Consider the following 17,814-nt stretch of genomic DNA (forward strand, 5'->3'; position numbering starts at 1 on the left):
CCATTTTGAGTTGCTTTCCTTTAACAAAGCAGATCCAAGAACCTGTGTGAGCAGGCACCTTGGGGACACTGGGGTGCTTGCTGCTACAGTTATTTAGTCCAATCTCTCCATTTTACAGGTGAGGAAACTGAGGGTCAGAGAGACTAATAGCAATAGAGAATGAGAAACAGAATAGTATTTGAAGCTGGGTCCTCTAACTCTATATTCTGTATTCATTCCACATTGTTTCTATTTACAGAGCAGAAATGACTACTGATTCCTCCAATAAAATAGGGGTCAACTTCAACAAAATATAACAAGCACTTTTTAGTACATGGGGCACAAAAGTAAAAAAGCGGTTCCTGATCTTAAAGGGCTCCAATTCTATGAGGGGAAAGCAATATGTATGCAATTAAGGGAATTAAATAAATACATACATATGTGTGTGCATATACATGTATTTTTAAATTTATATATACAAAGGAATTTCAAGGGGGAGAGAGTACTAACAACTGGGGGGTTAGGGAAAGGAGGGAAATTAGAAATTGTAAGAGGTAGAGGTGAGGATGGAATGCATTCTAGACATGGGAGACTGTCTATGCAAAGGTGCAGAAACAAGAGATAGAATTTTGTATATAAGGAGGAACTGAGTTCCAATCCGGCCTCAGACACTTAACACAAAAACTAGCCATGTGACCTTGGGTAAGTCACTTGTCCTGCCTCCCCCTCTCCAAAAAGGAAAAAAATAAAGAATTTTGTATATAAACAACAGCTAGCAAGCCAGCTTGACTGGAAGAGAGAGCACATGATGGGTAGTCAAATGGAATCACATTAGAAAGGTAAGGGAGATCAATATAGCCAGAGGATTTTGCTTTATCCTAGAGGTAATAGGGAGCCATTGATGATTTTTGAATAGGGGGTGACAGAGTCAGATCAGCATTTTAGAAATATCAAGTTTGTAGCTGTGTGGGAAATGTACTAGAGAGGGGAGCAATGGGAAGACCATTTAGGAGTGGAGAGAAGGAGCTGAATGCGAGAAATGATGGTTGGAAGAGGGAATGACTTGGGGAAAAATACAAATTCTTTTTGGGTCAGATTAAGTGTTTCTCTTTTTTCTTGATGCAATGGAGCAAAATGTAGTGATGAAATGTCATGGTAAGAGGCACAAATGTCACACCCTCTACGATAACACTCCTTGCATGGGGCATGTCACCACACCACTCTTTCTCTGGATTTGGTTTACTCAACTCCAATCTGGTCTCACACAAGCAAGTCTAAATATCCAGAGACAGACCACCACCACCTGGTTCCGTTCAAACTCTCTCAAAGTCCTAGGGATAATTTTGTTGAAGTAAAATACACTCGCCCTTCTCCTCCTGGCCATCACCAGGACTCTGGAAGAGAGAGTGAGGTTGAGGACTTTGCACAGCTCTGCCTCAAATCCAATTCACTTTCAAGTGAAGGCATCCCTCTCCTGTTGCTATTGGCTCTCTTTGAGAACAAAGGACAATCGACAATAACAACTTCCCCTTCTCACCACTCTACCTCTTAAGCCCATATCCAATGTATTTTCCATCCACACAAGCAGTCACTCACAAGGCAACGCAATACAGCCATACAAAACTTGAAGTATAAATGGCCAACCCCTCGTGATGACATTTTTAGATTTTAACCATAACTATTTATTTAGGAAATGGTAATATTATAGGAACTAATATAAAATACAATACACATGTAAATCTATGTCATACTCTCCCATCAATGAACTCAATAGCTATGGTCAAGAATGGATGCATACTTATAGGGAACTGGCAAGGAAGGTCACAAGAGAGAAAAACTCATGTGCTTAGGGTAAAATCCACAGATCCAGACTGTAGGTACCCATGTTATTAGTCCATTCAGGAACACCCGTGCCACCTTAAACTTCTTCTCTGCCCATTGGTTGGCCGTTCTCTCCAGCTAGGGGAATCCTCTAATGGAACAGAGCCTTTATACACACTTTCAATTAGCTATTACCATTAAAATGACATTTAGAATAACAATTCTTTTTAAGCTAGAGGCAAAGCTCATCAAAATAGTTATCTCAAGGTTATACAGATCTTTACAGCCCATCATTCATGCAAGGTACATGCTGGAAGGTCCCATCAAAATAGAGAACACAATTAAAGTTGACTCCTTAAGCTGGCTGATTAGGGTAGCAAAGCACATACAAATCCTCCTCTGTTTTTCCTTCTCAAGTCAGAGGTGGCAGTAGAGAGCAACAGGCCCTTATGAGAAGCTTTGGCTCTTTTCTGGAGGCTGAATGGAAAGGCAGTGACCATCTCTGTAGGCCTGGCCAATAGTCTGTTATTTCTGTCTGACTGATCAGGAATCATTTATCCAAAACCTTCCTTTACTTGGCTGCTTCTAACTGCCACAGTTCTGCTGGACAATCTCAGCCTCGCCGCTATGTCTTCCATTCTTCTACTTTCTGTCCTCCGCTTCTGTGACATTCCTTTTCTAGCCCCTACGGCCTCCAAGAGAGACTCTCGATTCTCAGTCATGCACCTTTTACTTATAAAACATTAAAACTCCCTAAATTTCCTCTATGAAATTGATAGCCCAGAATTATACCTAGGTCTCTGAATGTTTATATGATTTCCCATTTTTTTTTTAGTTTTACTCTCTTTAGTTGTAAAATGTATACATGTAAATTATCTGAGTAACCCTTCATACTTTGTCCATCAGAAGGCTTCAATACGGTCATCGATTTCTTTGGGACCCTAGGTCTTTCCTTTCCCTCTTTTTCCTTTATCCCTATGTTCTTTTCTTCTGTTCTTCTTTCCTTCCTTTCTTCCTTCTTTCCCTTCTTTTCTTTCTCTTCCTCCCTCCCTTCCTTCTCTTTTTTCTTTCTTCCTTAGCTTCCTTCTTTCTACTTCCTTCCCTTCTCCTCCCTCCTTCCCTTCACTTCTTTCCTTTCTCTTCCTTGCCTTTCCTTCCTCCCTCCCTCCCTCCTTCCCTTCCTTCCTTCCTTCCTTCCTTCCTTCCTTCCTTCCTTCCTTCCTTCCTTCCTTCTTTTATTCTTCCCTTCCCTTTCCTCTTCCTGTTTCATGCAAGTTAGAGGTACAGGGGTTACTCACAGTCTTGCCTGATCCTGCTCTCATCAGTTTGGTAGTTAACCTTGCTGCTTTTCCAACCTGGTTCTTGTATGCCCCTCCTTAGGCAAACTAATAATATTCTCTTTAGGCAACCTGATGTTTCCTGAGAACCCCTGTTCTCAAGGGCTCAAAATATTAGTGTGGACAGCTAATGGCCTTAGCCCACTGAAGCTCAGAACTCCTTAAAGCACAAAATCTGCCTGCATCAGCCTTCCTGGATCAGGAATTAAAGGCCATGACAGTATCCTCTGGTAGAGGTTTCCTTCACTGATGAAATCACAGGTACAATGGTGGAAAGGGGGGGGGGGGGGGGGAGGGAAAGAGTTGGCACATTATGATTCAATTCAGCAATAATTAATTACCTACTATGTGTGGCAATATTATTGGTGGCAGAGCATGATGGCGGATTGAGTACTAAACCTGGAGTGAGGAAGATTTGTGACAACCAATAGAGTGATCCCTTACAACTCCAAAGGACTCATGATACAGAATGCTATCTACCTCCAGAAAGAGAACTGATAGACTCAGAGTGCAAATGGAAGCATATTTTTTCTTTTGCTTGTTTTTTATGCCCCCCCCCCCGAACATGGCTCATGTGGAAATATGTTTTGTATGACCTCATATGTAAAGTGGGTATTGCATTTCTTGGCCTCTCAATGGATGTGGGAGGTTGTTGTTTTGTCTTTTGTTCCTGAAAAGTTCCAATGACATCAAGAGGGTGATGTCTTGACTTGGACATGAAATGGATTTAAGTGAGGCAGAGCTGTGCAAAGTCTTCAGCCTCACACTCACTGGAGTCCAGTGGCAAGACCTAAGTCAAGACAAGAAACTCAACTTCTCAGGTTTGTACCTAGAACACCAAGAGAAGTAATCAACTGACCTTTTGGGGACCCAAACTGTTAGTGCAGGTATGATGATGGTACAGGGGTGTGGGAGAAGGTAAAGCAAAGGAGAGAATTTTGAATTAAAGATAAAAACAAACAAACAAACAAAAAAGACCTGCAATCATTCCATAGGAGTAAAAAAAGCTAGGTTGTCAGAGGACCCAAGTTCAGATCCCACTTTGGTCGTTTTCTGTCTGTGTGAATGATCCTGGGTCAGTTACTTAACATTTCTGAAATGAATTCCCTCATCTGTAAAATGACCATTTTGGAATAGATGACCTCCAAAGTCCTTTCTAGCACAAAATCTATGATCCCATAAATCTACTAAGTCATAGGAAGGTTAAAATCCACAATGTGTGTTGGTGGGGAGAGTTCCCTACACTAATGAAATCACAAATTGTTTATTCAAGAAATGTTGATACTCATAGCTCCATTTAATCTGGATTTTTAAAAAAATACTACCTGAAGCTTTTTTCAAGCTCTTTCCCATTGTAAAGAATTAGAGATTTAAAATTCACTTACAAATTCACCCCACAACAATCTCATTTCTAAAACTTTTCTTCTTCTTTAAATCTAAGCCTATAAGATTTTGATTTTTAAAAAAAACAACTACAATTGCTTTAATCAAAGGACTTGGTGTGTTAACCACACTATTTTCTCAAACAAGATTAGATAATCCATATTCTGGTGAGTCAACATATCCAATTGGCCAGCCAGAAAGTGATTCTCTGCCCATAGTGTCAGCTGTTATAAATATTCATGTCAAAGGGCAGTTCTGATTTGCACAGGAATAGGCAAATTTGGAGTTAACAATGCTGGATTTGTTGAATGTCTTCCTTCTAATTATAAATTCTAGTTGGAAGCCTGTTTTCTGCTAGAGTACTTTTCCAGCAAGTCCTGATTCAGCAGTATAAATCAAGGATTCAGAATGAGATTGTATTTCCAGCAGGCATGCCACTGGTCTTCTCTGTCTCACTGGGGGTATAATATTCACCAGGAATTTTTCCATTGGTGTATAGTGTGAATCAGATCACACACATAGTCTAGTCCTGGCTGATGCTGAGGGGTGTGTCCTGCTGAACTTCAAGGCCAGTGCAAATTTTCTTCAGCCTCTTAAGCTCCTACTCTCCCCCGGCTATTCTTAAAACCATCAACTTCCAATCAAAAAGAGAAATATTTCATCATAAGAGGAGAATTTCAAGTTTATAGGAAAATCTTTTTAAAGTAAAGCCATCAATTTACCAAAGAAATGCTGTATTTTTGACAGGTGGCCATCAAATACAGACTCTTAGTAAATTGAATTAAGCTCTATATTAAGAAAAATTGGTGGCTTAGATAATTGCTCCTCCAAAAGAAACGACCTATTTTAATTTTAGTGTATCTGAAAAAAAATTTCTTATGGGCTATTATAAATAGATAATACTTTTAATAGGTGTATATAACATGCAATATGTATGTCATATACATGTTATATGTTATATGGTTTATATGCACATGCTATATATTTACAAACACACTCTTCTTCAGTTTTTTTTTAATTTTTAAAATTTTTCATGTTTTGTTTATAACATCTTAATGTGGGAATTTAGTATTATATTGGGAGGAGGCAGGAGTAGACCAGGTTTCACTGGTGTAAAGAACTCCCAGTATGGAAAATCTCTCTCTATCCAATTTCAATGACCACCTGCTTGACAATTTATAGTCTAAGAGAGTTGCTTGGGGGCACTGAGAGTTTAAGTGATTTGGTCAAGGACATAGTCAACATGTGAACCCCAGTCTTCCTGACTTCTGAGTTCTCTACTCTTAACACATTACCTTTCATGAGTATTAGATAAGGAGAAGAAATAAACCTAATTTTACTCTGTGGAATGGCAAGCAGCAGACATGTAAAGTGTTAGATAATCACTCTGTGAGGGGCAGTATTCCTTCATTCACTCAAATACTTATTGAGTACTTGATAAATCCCTCCTCTCTCTCTGTCTCTCTCTGTCTCTCTCTCTTTCTCTCTCTCCTCTCATTTCTCTCTTCTCTTAATTGTAATTTATCTGTCTAATCTATTTTATCTATTTCTATCTAATTTATCTTATCTATCTCTCTATCACTAGAAAGCTGGTGATCACTGTTGTGTTCTAGATAGGTCTTATACACATACAACCATAATACCAGACAATCTAAGCAGTATAAACAAACTGTCATTGGAATTCAGAGAAGCAAGAGATCCCTTCTGACTGACATATTCTGGAAAGGCTTCCTGGAGGTATTGGGATTCAAACAGGGCCTTCAAGCTTTTGATCTCCTCTGTGCAGAAAGATAGCCACCCAAGGAAAGAAGCATACTCACGTTCTCCAGAAAAGAATGCTGGTTATGAAGTCAAGAAAGAACTTCCCATAGCTAGGAATTGTGGATTTACTCCTTGCCTGGTTGTATAACTCTCTATCACTGTCCTCAAAGTTTGCATCTGTTCTTCTCAGGGACCTGATGTGTATTTGATGGATAGTACGCCCCAGATTTGGTGGTGGAGGTGGGGGTGTCTTGTACCTAGAAGTTCTTACTCTATCTACCATATGTGTAAACGCCTTTTCTAGAAGATAACTTAGTTCGGTCAATCAATTATTAATGAGATGAGTGTTTATGAGTACAAGAAACTCAACTTCTCAGGTTTCTGCCTAGAACCCCAAGAGAAGTAATCAACTGACCTTTTGGGGACCCGACCTGTTAGTGCAAGCATGAGGAGGAGTGGTCCCAGACTGGTGCTACATTGTGTGAACTTCAGCCAGGATAATTCTGAAGCCCTTCACTTTTGTAAGGACCTAAAACAGAGGTTCTCTGTCTGCTCTCATTCTTGGGTACCAAAGTTTTCAGGGATCCTCTAGAGAAAAATTGGCCTTTTAAAATCTTTTGTTTTAGACTGTAATTGAGGAATCTGTGTTTTGTGTTTCCTTACGTGTCAGACATGAGATAATTTTTATTTGGTTCAATGCTTAAACACTATATGTTATTACCCTGTTCATCTGTTAAAAACACCTAACTTGTTACACACAACTCAAAATGCTCACTTTTTTTCCTTTTTACCTTTTAAGCAGACAGATACTTGCCTTATCGTGATACAGGCTGAGACAGCTTTTCTGAGATTCTCAAAGACTACAAGTACAGAGAGTAAGGTTTGTTTGCTTGCTTAGAAACCTGACAGCTCAGTTTTCTTTTGTGTGCTCAACACTTCCTTGGCATTCTTCTGAAATCATTATATGACATTATAGAAATGTTTGCTTTGTTCCATAAATCAAAAATAAAATTTAAAAAAGAGTAGCGGCAGAAAACAAAAATAAAAATAAGATCAGCACATTTGTTCAAGTGAAGAATAAGTTAGAAACTTCATTGGGATATTCATGTCCATTGGTAGGGATTCTTTGGGAAAATTTTGGGTGCCCAACAACGAAAGGATTTGGAAAAATTTTTGTTTGGACATTCAATGGTACCACCTTAAAGAGATCCCTGGAAATACTTTGATGTGCCCTGTATGGAAATGGAAATATAGAAATGTTTTGTCCAGATATTTGGTTGAATTACTCTGTACCCTAAAAAGAATCAATTAGTCAACAGGTATTTATTAAGCCTTTACTATGTACTAGACATGATGTTAAGTGCTAGGCATACAGAGAAAGGCACAACCAAAATTGGTTCTTGACCTCAAAGGGCTCACATTCTAATGGAGAAGACAATAAACAAACAAACTATATGCATACAAAATATATACAGAGTAGATGGAAGCTAACCTCAGTATTAAAGAGGGCTGGGAAAGGCTTCTTATGGGTGAAATTTCATTTATCTATTTCTTAATTTATCTATCGATCAATCAATCTGTTGCTTTTATATAGTATTTTATTTTTCCCCAGTTACAGGTAAAACCAATTTTTAACATTTGTTTTTAAAACTTTGAGTTCCAAATCCTCTCCCTGCCTCCCCACCCCCTGCTCCCATTGAGAAGGCAAGCAATTCCATATATGTGATACATGTGTAGTCATGCAAAAATATATTCATAATGGTCATGTGAAAAAAAACATTGCAGATGAGATTTTAGCTGAATACTGAAGGAAGCCAGAAGTCAGAGGTGAAGAGGGAGAGTATTCCATCATGGAAGAATTTTCACCCAGGGCATTTATTTTCTCACTTAAGTATGACCAGTGTCAACCTCAGGTCCCTAATCCCTCGAGGAGAGCCCCATGTGTTCTGAGGGCTCTGAAGGGATCAAGCTTTCTCACTGCAAAAAGAGACTTGGTTTTATTTTTGCAGCTGAGGAAAGACCCTTTGCAAGCTCCAAGAGAAGAAATATCCCATAAATTTGTATCTGTAAGGTTGTATCACTATGTATTTGAAGGTATGGAGGAATATTAGTTTCCTGATTGTGAACTGTGGACTTTCTATATGGACTTTCCTGGGATTCTTTAGTATTAGGAATTGGGAAAGAAAAAGGATTGAACCTCCCCAAGTCTCTAGAGAGCTCTCAACAATTTGAGATTGTGGATTTTCCCAAAAGCTGGGGACATTAAATGTTAAATGGGGAATTTGGAGGAGGTCTTCTTTGAGACCCCCTATTTCAATCAATCAATTGACACACATGATTCCACTTTTAAAATGCTTAAATAAGATTGTTTTGCATTACTTCACATGTGTAATTGATATCAAATTACTTGCCTTCTCAAGGAGGGGGGAAGGGCAGGAGGGAGAGAATTTGTAACTCAAATAAAAAATGAATATTATTTTTTAATGTAATTGGAAAATATGTAATGAAATAAATGAAATATATATTTAAAAATAAAATTTTTCCCATCATCACCCCCTCCTAGCGATCCATTTATATTGTATATATACTTTTTTAATTGGATCAAGAAAGGAATAGCATGCTTAGCTAACCTAACCAAACAAGCTATCTGCACTCCTGATCCTTTAAATAGTAGGAGAAATTTCAGCAGTTGTTCAGTTGAGGGGCAGGACACTTAAGGGGCAGAGGTCTGCAGGCTCAGGAATACCTTGAAGACACAGACAGACCCTTGCACCTGCATGAGAGGACAGCAAAGTGATTGGGGTTGGAAAAACTTATAGTGAATGTTGTATTCTCCCTTTCCCCTACAAGTCCCAATCTCTATGTTATTGGAGAGCCTGGACCAACAGCAGACAATGCATCCAGAGGACACATGAAGGGCAGACATGAACATAGACACAAATAGACAAAGAAAGATTATCATTGGAGGGAAAAAGAAGCTTCAAGGAGCAGGACACCTTTGTACTCAAAAAAATGGATTCAAGAAAGGACTTCCACTAGCTTTGATGCTGTTCAATCATTTTTCAATCGTGTTCAACTCTTTATGACTCCATTTGGGTTTTTCTCGGCAAAGATACTAGAGTGATTTGCCATTTCCTTCTCCAGCTCATTTTTCAGATGAGGAAACTGAGGCAAACAAGATTAAGTGACTTACCCAGGGTTATACAGCTAGTAAGTGTTTGAGGTCGGATTTGAACTTAGGTCCTCCTGAATCTCGGACCAGTACTCTATCCATTGCATAACCCAGCTGCCCCCTCCATTAACTAGGAGTTTCAAATTTATTCTTTAGCGACAAGTGTTCCCTATACATGTGCCTCTCTCCCATCATGCTCTCAATTTGAGTATAGTCTTCCCAGGGTTGTGTATTTTTATGGGAAGGTACACCCAATAATTTTGAGAAAAATATTTTGCAACCACTATTCTTGCTGGAATATACTAGAAAATATCTTTGTAAAAGATAATGGAGGCTATTGACTGATAATCAATGGGAAACACCCCAGTTTGGGTCTCATGAGTGAGAATACAAAAAATTCCAGTTTCTTAGGGTTACCCCTAGGACTCTGAGAATGACTAGTTGGGTGTCCTTTGGGGACAACTCATCAATGCAGGAGGGAGTTGGGGAGGTAGCCTCAGAGCACAAGCAGCATGTATTTGGTAGCAATAGTCTAAAGTCTTTGCAGGACATTTTGCTGTGGAAAGTCCCAGCAGCTTTGTATATTTATCTGTGTCTTATCGGGCTGTCTTGCATAGCAGCCTCAGAGACATCTGCTCTGAGTAGAAAGACTACTTAATAGTCCAAAGCAGCTGTCACAGAAAGCTTCAGTGCTTCTCTCCAGCATGACCTTGAGTTACCATCCTTTCTAGGTAAAGAGATTATTCATTTCAGTAAGTCAACTAATAAAACTCCAAGGAAAGTCCTGACATCTTGTGCTAAATGACATGGGCTGGAAGCAGGGAGTGAGGATGGAGAGGTCATGATTTTGGAGCTACTTTAGCATTCAAAAACAAAAGGGAAAAGCCAGAAGCAGACCTGGCAACTGTCCATTAGAGAAAAGTCTGCCAAGGGTCCAGTGCCCAAATATAGTCAATAGTGGATGGAAGAACTAGCCTAGGAATCATGCATTCCAATGCTGATTGTTCTTCAATTATCTCTCAGAACAAATGATCTTTTAAAAATATGTGTAAATATATATTTAACTTTTATGATATCTCATTTTTATATTACATTCCTTTCCAACTGATCACTCTTAGTTCCTTAATTAGTGAGGATCCATCCACCTAAAAAAAAGATCTGGGAAGGGGGAAAAAAACCCCTACAAAGTTGTTCAGGGTGAGTGATGCAGCGATCGTTTGACAGTATGTAAAATATTCTATCTCCACCTTCCTCACCTCTGCAAAATAAAGAATAATAGCACCACTTCCCATCCTTTCTTTTCTCATGGATCTGGTCACAACAATTAGCGGTCAGTTTAGAATTTTTGTTACTTTTCTTTCTATTTGCATTGTGACCAAATTGCCTTTTTAAATGTTTCTTTATACTTGGTAGATGTCCCGTTACTTAACATAAGCTCATTTAGTCTTGGGGAAAAAGTGTGTGTTGTATTTGGAAGGCTCTTTAATGGGAGATCCGTGAAAAAATATGGGCAAGGTTGTCAGGATGAGTTGCAATCCCCACTAATGGATGAAATAGCCATGTTGACAAGATTGCATGCTCATGTTTAATATCTTAAAGGGGAAAATATCACTAGCACTGTCATCTTACATAACTCTTATTTATTCTATGGAACACTAAGGTTCTGAGGAACGGTTTGGAAAATGTTGGTAAACAATAGAACAGACCCTTCATTATTTGGGGAATCTGTGAAAGTCTGATTCCCTTCCTAATTTCTGAAAACAACATGCTGGGAACAACTTTTTTAAATTTGACAAAAAGGTAAACCGAGGCATCTTCTCAGTTATATCTCAGTATTTGCCACATCAGAAATTAAAGTACATTAGTATTATTATGAAAATTATTTTGACCTCATAGATCTCTAGAAAAAGGTCTCAGGTACTAAAAGGAATCCCCAGAGCACACTTTGAGAATCAGTGTTCTGTATAAACATTAAATTGCTACTTTCTGTAGATGGCACATGATATTGGTGAAGGGGTTCAAATCCTGCCTCTGGCACTCATCACCTCTCATGTGTATGTACTATGATAATAGCCTCCTGTTTGGTCACTCTCCTCTCCAGCCTATTCTTCACACACCTGTCAAAGTGATTTCCCAAAAGCAGAGGCATGTCTGACCATGTCACACTGTTACTCACTAAACAGAGACCCCTAATTACCTCTAGAATCAAATATAACCTTCTGTTTACAGCCTGTGTCCTTCCTACTTTTCCCATCTTCTCACATATTGCTCCCCTGTATATAATACTCCATGGTCCAGCTAAATTGGCTCCCTCACTCATTGTGCCCATGTGCTGGTATTGGCTGTCCTCCATACCCAGAAAGCCCCCCCCCCCTTCTCACTTCTTAGAATCCCTGGCTTCCTTCAAGATTCAGTTCAAGTATGATTTTCTGCAAGACACCTGCTCTGTTCCCTGGGCCTTCCCTCCACCCCCAGCTGCTGATAGCTTTCCCCAAGGTTAATTTCTATATACTCCATACATATATCCTATACACCTTTTTTTGTGTAACTATTATCTTCTTTATTAGAATGTAAGGTTCTTGAAGTCAAGGACTATTTCCCCTTTTTCTTTTTCCAATTCAGTGGTTAGCCAGGTACCACTGATGGACTGAGGCCGCACACAGGGTAGGGACCTTTGCCAATTCTTGTTCTTCACCAGACCCTGTACCAAAGGAAAGAAGACATGAATGGGAGGTAGTCCTATCCCAGGCACAGACTGACTTAGGAGGCTGTGAGCTCATGGCTTGTGCCAGGTGGAGGGAAGTGAATCCTCCCACCCAATCTTCTAGAGCTCATAGAGTTGCTCTTACATTTCAAGGCCAGCAGGAAGAAGGGGGCCTGAGGAGTAGGAATCATCCCCTTTGGTATATCTATGGATCTCTGGCTCAGCAGTCAATTAAAAAAGAAATAATGACGGACAGGAACTAGATAGACATTTACACCTGTTCTGAATGTCCACCTCCACCATCCATATCCCAAAGCACTATATTTGTATTTCCAGTGCTTAGTACAATGCCTGGTACATGGAAGGAAGGAAGGAAGAAAGGGAAGGAGGAAAAAAAGGAAGGTGGAGGAAGGAAGGAAAGGAGAAAAATGAGGGAGGAAATATAAAAAGGGAGAGAGGGAGGGAGAAAAGGAAGGAGAGAGGAAAAAATAAGGAAAGGAGAAAAAGGAGGGAGAGAGTATGAAAAAAGGGAGAAAGGGAGGGAGAAGAGAAAGGAGGGAGGAAGAAAAGAAGGAAAGGAGAAAAACTAGGGAAGAAGGGAGAAAAAGAAAGGAGGAAGGAAGGGAGGAAAGAAAACAAGCATTCATTAAGTGCTTGATGTATACATGCCAGGCTGTGTGCTAAATACTTTACAAATATTGTCTTATTTGATCCTCATAACAAACCTGGGAGGTAGGTGGTATTATTATCCTCCTTTTACAGTTGAAACAATTGAGATAAATAAACAGGTTAAGTACCATACTAGATCATATAGTTAGTAAATTTCTAAATTTTAACTCAGGTCTTTCTAACTGCAGACCCAGCACACTCTGCTGCATTCCCTGCCTGCCACATGCTTTCAGAGTAAACACTCAATAAATGTCTGCTCACTGATCGATGGATTTCTATTTACTGTTTGTGTAACCTTGGGTTAGTCATTGGGCATTTTGAGTCACAGTGGTTCCTTACCTGTAAAGTGAGGGGCTTGGACTAGCTCGCCCCTGATGTCTCTTGCAGATCTAAGCCTATGATTTCATGTTGCTGACTCTTCCCCTTTTCCCATCTTCTCACATATTGCTCCCAAGTAGGAACCAGATCCATGACCAAATTTCCCACTAGGCATGGTCTACAGAAGTCTCTACAGCACGGAAAAAGGGAATGAGAGAAGAGATAGAGGAAGGATTTTCTCTTATCTAAGTACCAAAGTTTCCCCTAAGATGCAAAGGGAAAGAAACACTGCAGATATTGTTATAGATGGTGTCTGTAATGTCTTTTCTGCAGCCAGAGGGCCTGGATTCAAATTTGGGACCTGATTCTACCTGCATGAACCTGGGCAAGTCACTTAACTTCCTTGAGTCTCAGTTTTCTTACCTGTAAACTGAGCAGATTTCATTCAATAGCTTCAGAAGTCCTTTCTCACTTAGAGCTACTAAATTCCAGTAAGGGAAATTCGTGGGATTAGTGGGAAACTTGGGAGCCTTGTTCTGTGTACACCTTGGATATAGAAGTATAGGCAGCAGTGATTTACATAGCAAGAATCGCGGGAAGGAAGGTGTTGCTGCCTAGGAATATGCCCTAGGGATGGGCAGGCTTCAGAAGTATCCTGATTGAGGTAATGAAGGCGTAAGGCAAGTCTTCGGAAATATCTAACTGTCACACACAGTAGAAAATTTGCTTGCTATACCTTCCCAGTTAAAGGCAAAAGAAGAAAGAAAAAAAAAAGAACAATGAGGAAAGGAATCCAGAAAATAAACACATGCCAGAAATTCTAGATTTCCTTAATCAGCAAATGAATGTAAAAGTCAAAAAGTAAGCTGGTAAAGACTACCAAGAACAAGATAGTTGTATTTGCAGGTTTATCAGTAACTTCTCTCTCTGCCTCTGTCTCTCTCTCTCTCTGTGTCTCTGTCTCTATGTGTATCTGTCTCTGTCATTGTCTCTCTCTTTCTCTGTTTCTCTCCACATACCTATATATATAACATATAGCTAGATGAGTATATATATGCATGTAAATGTATCTATGTATATAGGTATGTAAGTATATATACATGTGTATGCATATGTATACACACATATATGTATGCATGTATATGTGTGCATACATGCCTGTGTGTTCTATTCTATATTCCTTTACTATACAGTAAGTGCCATAGGTCTGTTATAATATCTTACATAAACTTTATACTTCTGCCAGGACTCCACACTACTCCCAATAGACTGTGTTTAATAAATTTTGAATTGAATTATGTTTTCTCTAGCTAGACATAAAAATTGCTACAACTAGAATAATAACAAACCATGGCAAATATATCCAGGAGGGGAAGGTTTAGGGGAATGAGTTTGTAGGCTCTCCCTCTAGCCATTGGAGGATCTAGCTATCTCTCATCCCACAATTTAGCAAACGAACACTCAGTCAAGGGAGAAATTAATAATTTTTTTGCAGTGGTTCCATTGTACACCTTTGTGAGTTTTCCTTTCTATTCTGGACCTTGTCAAGAAAAGCCAAAGGAAGCCAGCCTTATTTCAAAGAGTCTTCTCCCAACCATTCCATTAACCCCTTTACACCTCTTTACTCCCAACCTTTTTATCTTGCTGTCTGTGCTGAAATTTAAGAAAGACCAGGAGCACCTGTTAGAGTTGGAAAGTACCATGTTCTCTGGGTTGTACTACCCAGTAGACTGGCAGCTAGGGAACACAGAGTCATTCAGTGCTTAATGCACCAGGCATCTCTTGCCTATTTGAGGGAAAATGCCCAATACACTGTAGTTTCTCGTGCATCTGACTGACTATCTACCAATTTCCCTAATTATTCCATTGTCCATAAAATGAAGGGGGCAGACTTGGTTTCAATAAATCTATCATCCTGTGACCTGGCTTTAAATTTCAGTTCTTCTATCTGATATCTTTATGACTCAAGAGAAATCATTTTGACTTCTCTGGGCCCTAGTTTCATCATCTATGAAATGAGGAAGGTAAACTCAAGGACCTTTATGGTCCCATCCAGGGGCAAATCTCTGATCTTACTGTATGAACCTAATCATTCCTTTATTGATGCATTTTGTTTGGATTTTGGATTTTCACATTACAATATTCTGAAAGAGGGATACATCTGTACAAATAAATATGTTCCTAGAGAGATACTCTACTGCTCATCTTTGCAGATAGAAAAATGAAGGCATTCACTGAATTAATTCCTTGGCAAGGGAAAACAAAAATAACATATTTTTTAAAGATTCAAAAACAAAACCAGGCCTTTTGATGATTGTTTTGTTGATTTGGGTTATGTGGCTTCTCTTGTATTTTCTTGACATTATGCCAGATTAGGCATTCTCTTCTCACTCTCTGTTTTGGTCTCTGTCTGTCTGTCTCTGTCTCTGTCTGTCTCTGTCTTTCTGTCTCTGTCTCTCTGTCTCTGTCTCTCTGTCTCTCTCTCTCTGTGTCTCTCTCTCTCTCTGTCTCCCTGTCTCTCTTTGTCTTTGTCTCTCTCTCTGTCTCTCTCTCTCTGTGTCTCTCTGTCTCTGTCTCCCTGTCTCTCTTTCTGTCTCTGTCTCTCTATGTCTGTGTCTCTCTCTGTCTGTCTGTCTGTCTCTCTGTCTGTCTCTCTCTCTCTGTCTGTCTCTCTGTCTCTCGTTCTCTCTGTGTTTGTGTGTGTGTGTGTGTCTCTGTCTTTCTCTCTCCTTCAAGGCAAGAATTCATAATCCTAACTCTTTGGATTGATTTCATGAGCCAAAAGGGATAAACTGGTCAAGAGCAGAAGGAAGTTCTGCAGACCAAAGAAGTGATGTTCTCTTCACAGTCAGCACTTCTCTTGGCCTCCACTGGTTTGGGGGGAACTAATCTGTTGCAGGTGTCATCTTTCAGAGCAACCACAAAACTCGGATCCTGACCACTTGTGGTGATTCAGCTCTCCATGTGGCTCTCCATCTGAGTAGGGGGTGCTAAACCCCAGGATCTGGCACCATTTCAACTCTGCCAATCACATCCTCCCTCCCTATAATTCCTCTGTGGTTTCATTTGGAGCTCATGTTACTGATTTCCTGTCCTCAACTGCTGTAGGTTTACACACAACTGGGGCTTTATCCCTATTTTTCAGGATGGGCAGGGGAACTCTGATACAGAACTGAGAAATGATCATTCCTCTTGAGATGCAAGAGGGAGCATGAGTTTATTTGTTACAATTTTTTCCTTTTTCTTTTCTAATTGGTAAGGTTGGGAGGAAAGGGAATAAAAATGCTGATTTTTAAAAAGAGGTTTACTGAGACAGTTTTTAAAACACAAATCAAAAGAGAACTTCGAAAGGAAGCATAGATAAGCAGTACAGTTTGGGGAAAAAATGTCTAACATCAGAAGCAAATGGTATGATGTGGAGATTCACATATGATTTTCTTTTGTGTTTTATTGTGTTTATGTAAATGTTCTTTTTGGGGGATGTTTAAGTTCAAAATAAAAAAAATAAAGTTCAAAACAAAAAAAGGGAGACTCAAAAGAAGATTATATGCTTTTTCTTGACCATCAGAACCATCACTTTGAAGGATCAGTTTTAAAGAAATAAGTTTTTACGGGGACAAAATGACCTTCAATCAGCAGGGTTAGAGAGCAAAAATTTAGAAATGCCATCTCCCACACCTCTAAGGAAGGTCTTCAGAAGACAGTGCCAATGGTAGTCTGCTCCTCTTTGGCAAAGGTGTCCTCTTCTGATTCTTTGAAGAGTTCCATTCCTAGGAATTCAACACATTAGGAATCTGACCTAAAAGACATTTTCCGACTACATTTAGTGGTTTCATCTTTTTTTCTTTCATTCAAGTCTCATTTATTTAAGATGCCCTAATTCTGAGGTTCCTCCTCATGACTTCATCTGTAGAATTAGATAGTGGCAACAGCTTAAAAGATACAAATGTCAACTTGGTAACTTGATGGGTTTTTTTAAGTTTATGAATTATATTTGGGAATCCATGTGTCAAAGTCCTATAAAGAAATAAATAAAAAGTAAATAAAAACATTATATAAATGTGAATTTTACGTGTGTGAGCACATGTATGTGTGTATATATGTGTGTGCACATTTATATACACACACACATACATAAATGCATATATATTTATATGCACACATAATACCCAGCAGGCAAATTGCAAATAGCACACAATGGTGTTTATTGCACTGCTCTATATATAGAAAAGCCAAGTCTGATAGAGGCTTTACTTTGAGAGCTGTTTGATCCTTCCTTTCATCGCTATGTGGTGGAAAGCACTTTGGCTGGCCCTAAGCTCAGGGTAAGGGAGAAATAACCACTGTGCTTTCACTTCACAGACTTCAGCTCTTGTGACCAAACATAGAACCTTCTGCTACAGGAAGGTTTGCTTAAGAAGGGGATTGATTTTCATTTGGTCCTGCAAATAGACTCAATGAACTTTGCCAGCAGAAAGAAGGCTAGAAAGAGAGAAAGAGGGAGAATACTGAAGCAAAGAAGGAGATAAAGGGAGAGAAGGTGATGGAGAGAAGGAGGGACGAAGGAATGGAGAGAAACTGAAAGAGAGCATGAGAGAGACAGAGACAGCGAGAGACTGATACAGAAAGACAGAGGGAGAAACAGAGAGAGACAGAGAGAAAGACAAAGA

The 17,814-nt window shown here is 39.3% G+C and overlaps 1 long non-coding RNA gene and 1 pseudogene across 2 annotated transcripts in view; both read right to left on the reverse strand.

The window, feature by feature from the left end:
• LOC138169216 (dehydrogenase/reductase SDR family member 7C-like) overlaps nt 1-2,522 on the reverse strand; it is a 38,771-nt pseudogene extending 36,249 nt beyond the window's left edge.
• Nucleotides 2,523-11,977: 9,455 nt separating this feature from the next.
• The window catches only part of LOC138165854 (uncharacterized), a 31,088-nt gene continuing 25,251 nt past the window's right edge, over nt 11,978-17,814 (reverse strand). For both annotated transcript variants that reach the window (XR_011169470.1, XR_011169471.1), the window contains exons 3-5: nt 16,823-17,161; nt 13,166-13,334; nt 11,978-12,154 (exon numbers count right to left, since the gene is read on the reverse strand). This is a non-coding gene — a long non-coding RNA (uncharacterized lncRNA). The remainder of the gene's footprint in view (nt 12,155-13,165; nt 13,335-16,822; nt 17,162-17,814) is intronic.

This window comes from Petaurus breviceps, unplaced genomic scaffold (assembly GCF_028583685.1).
Source record: "Petaurus breviceps papuanus isolate PSGF00001 unplaced genomic scaffold, PetGlider_PUasm1.0 126, whole genome shotgun sequence".
NCBI lineage: Eukaryota > Metazoa > Chordata > Mammalia > Diprotodontia > Petauridae > Petaurus > Petaurus breviceps.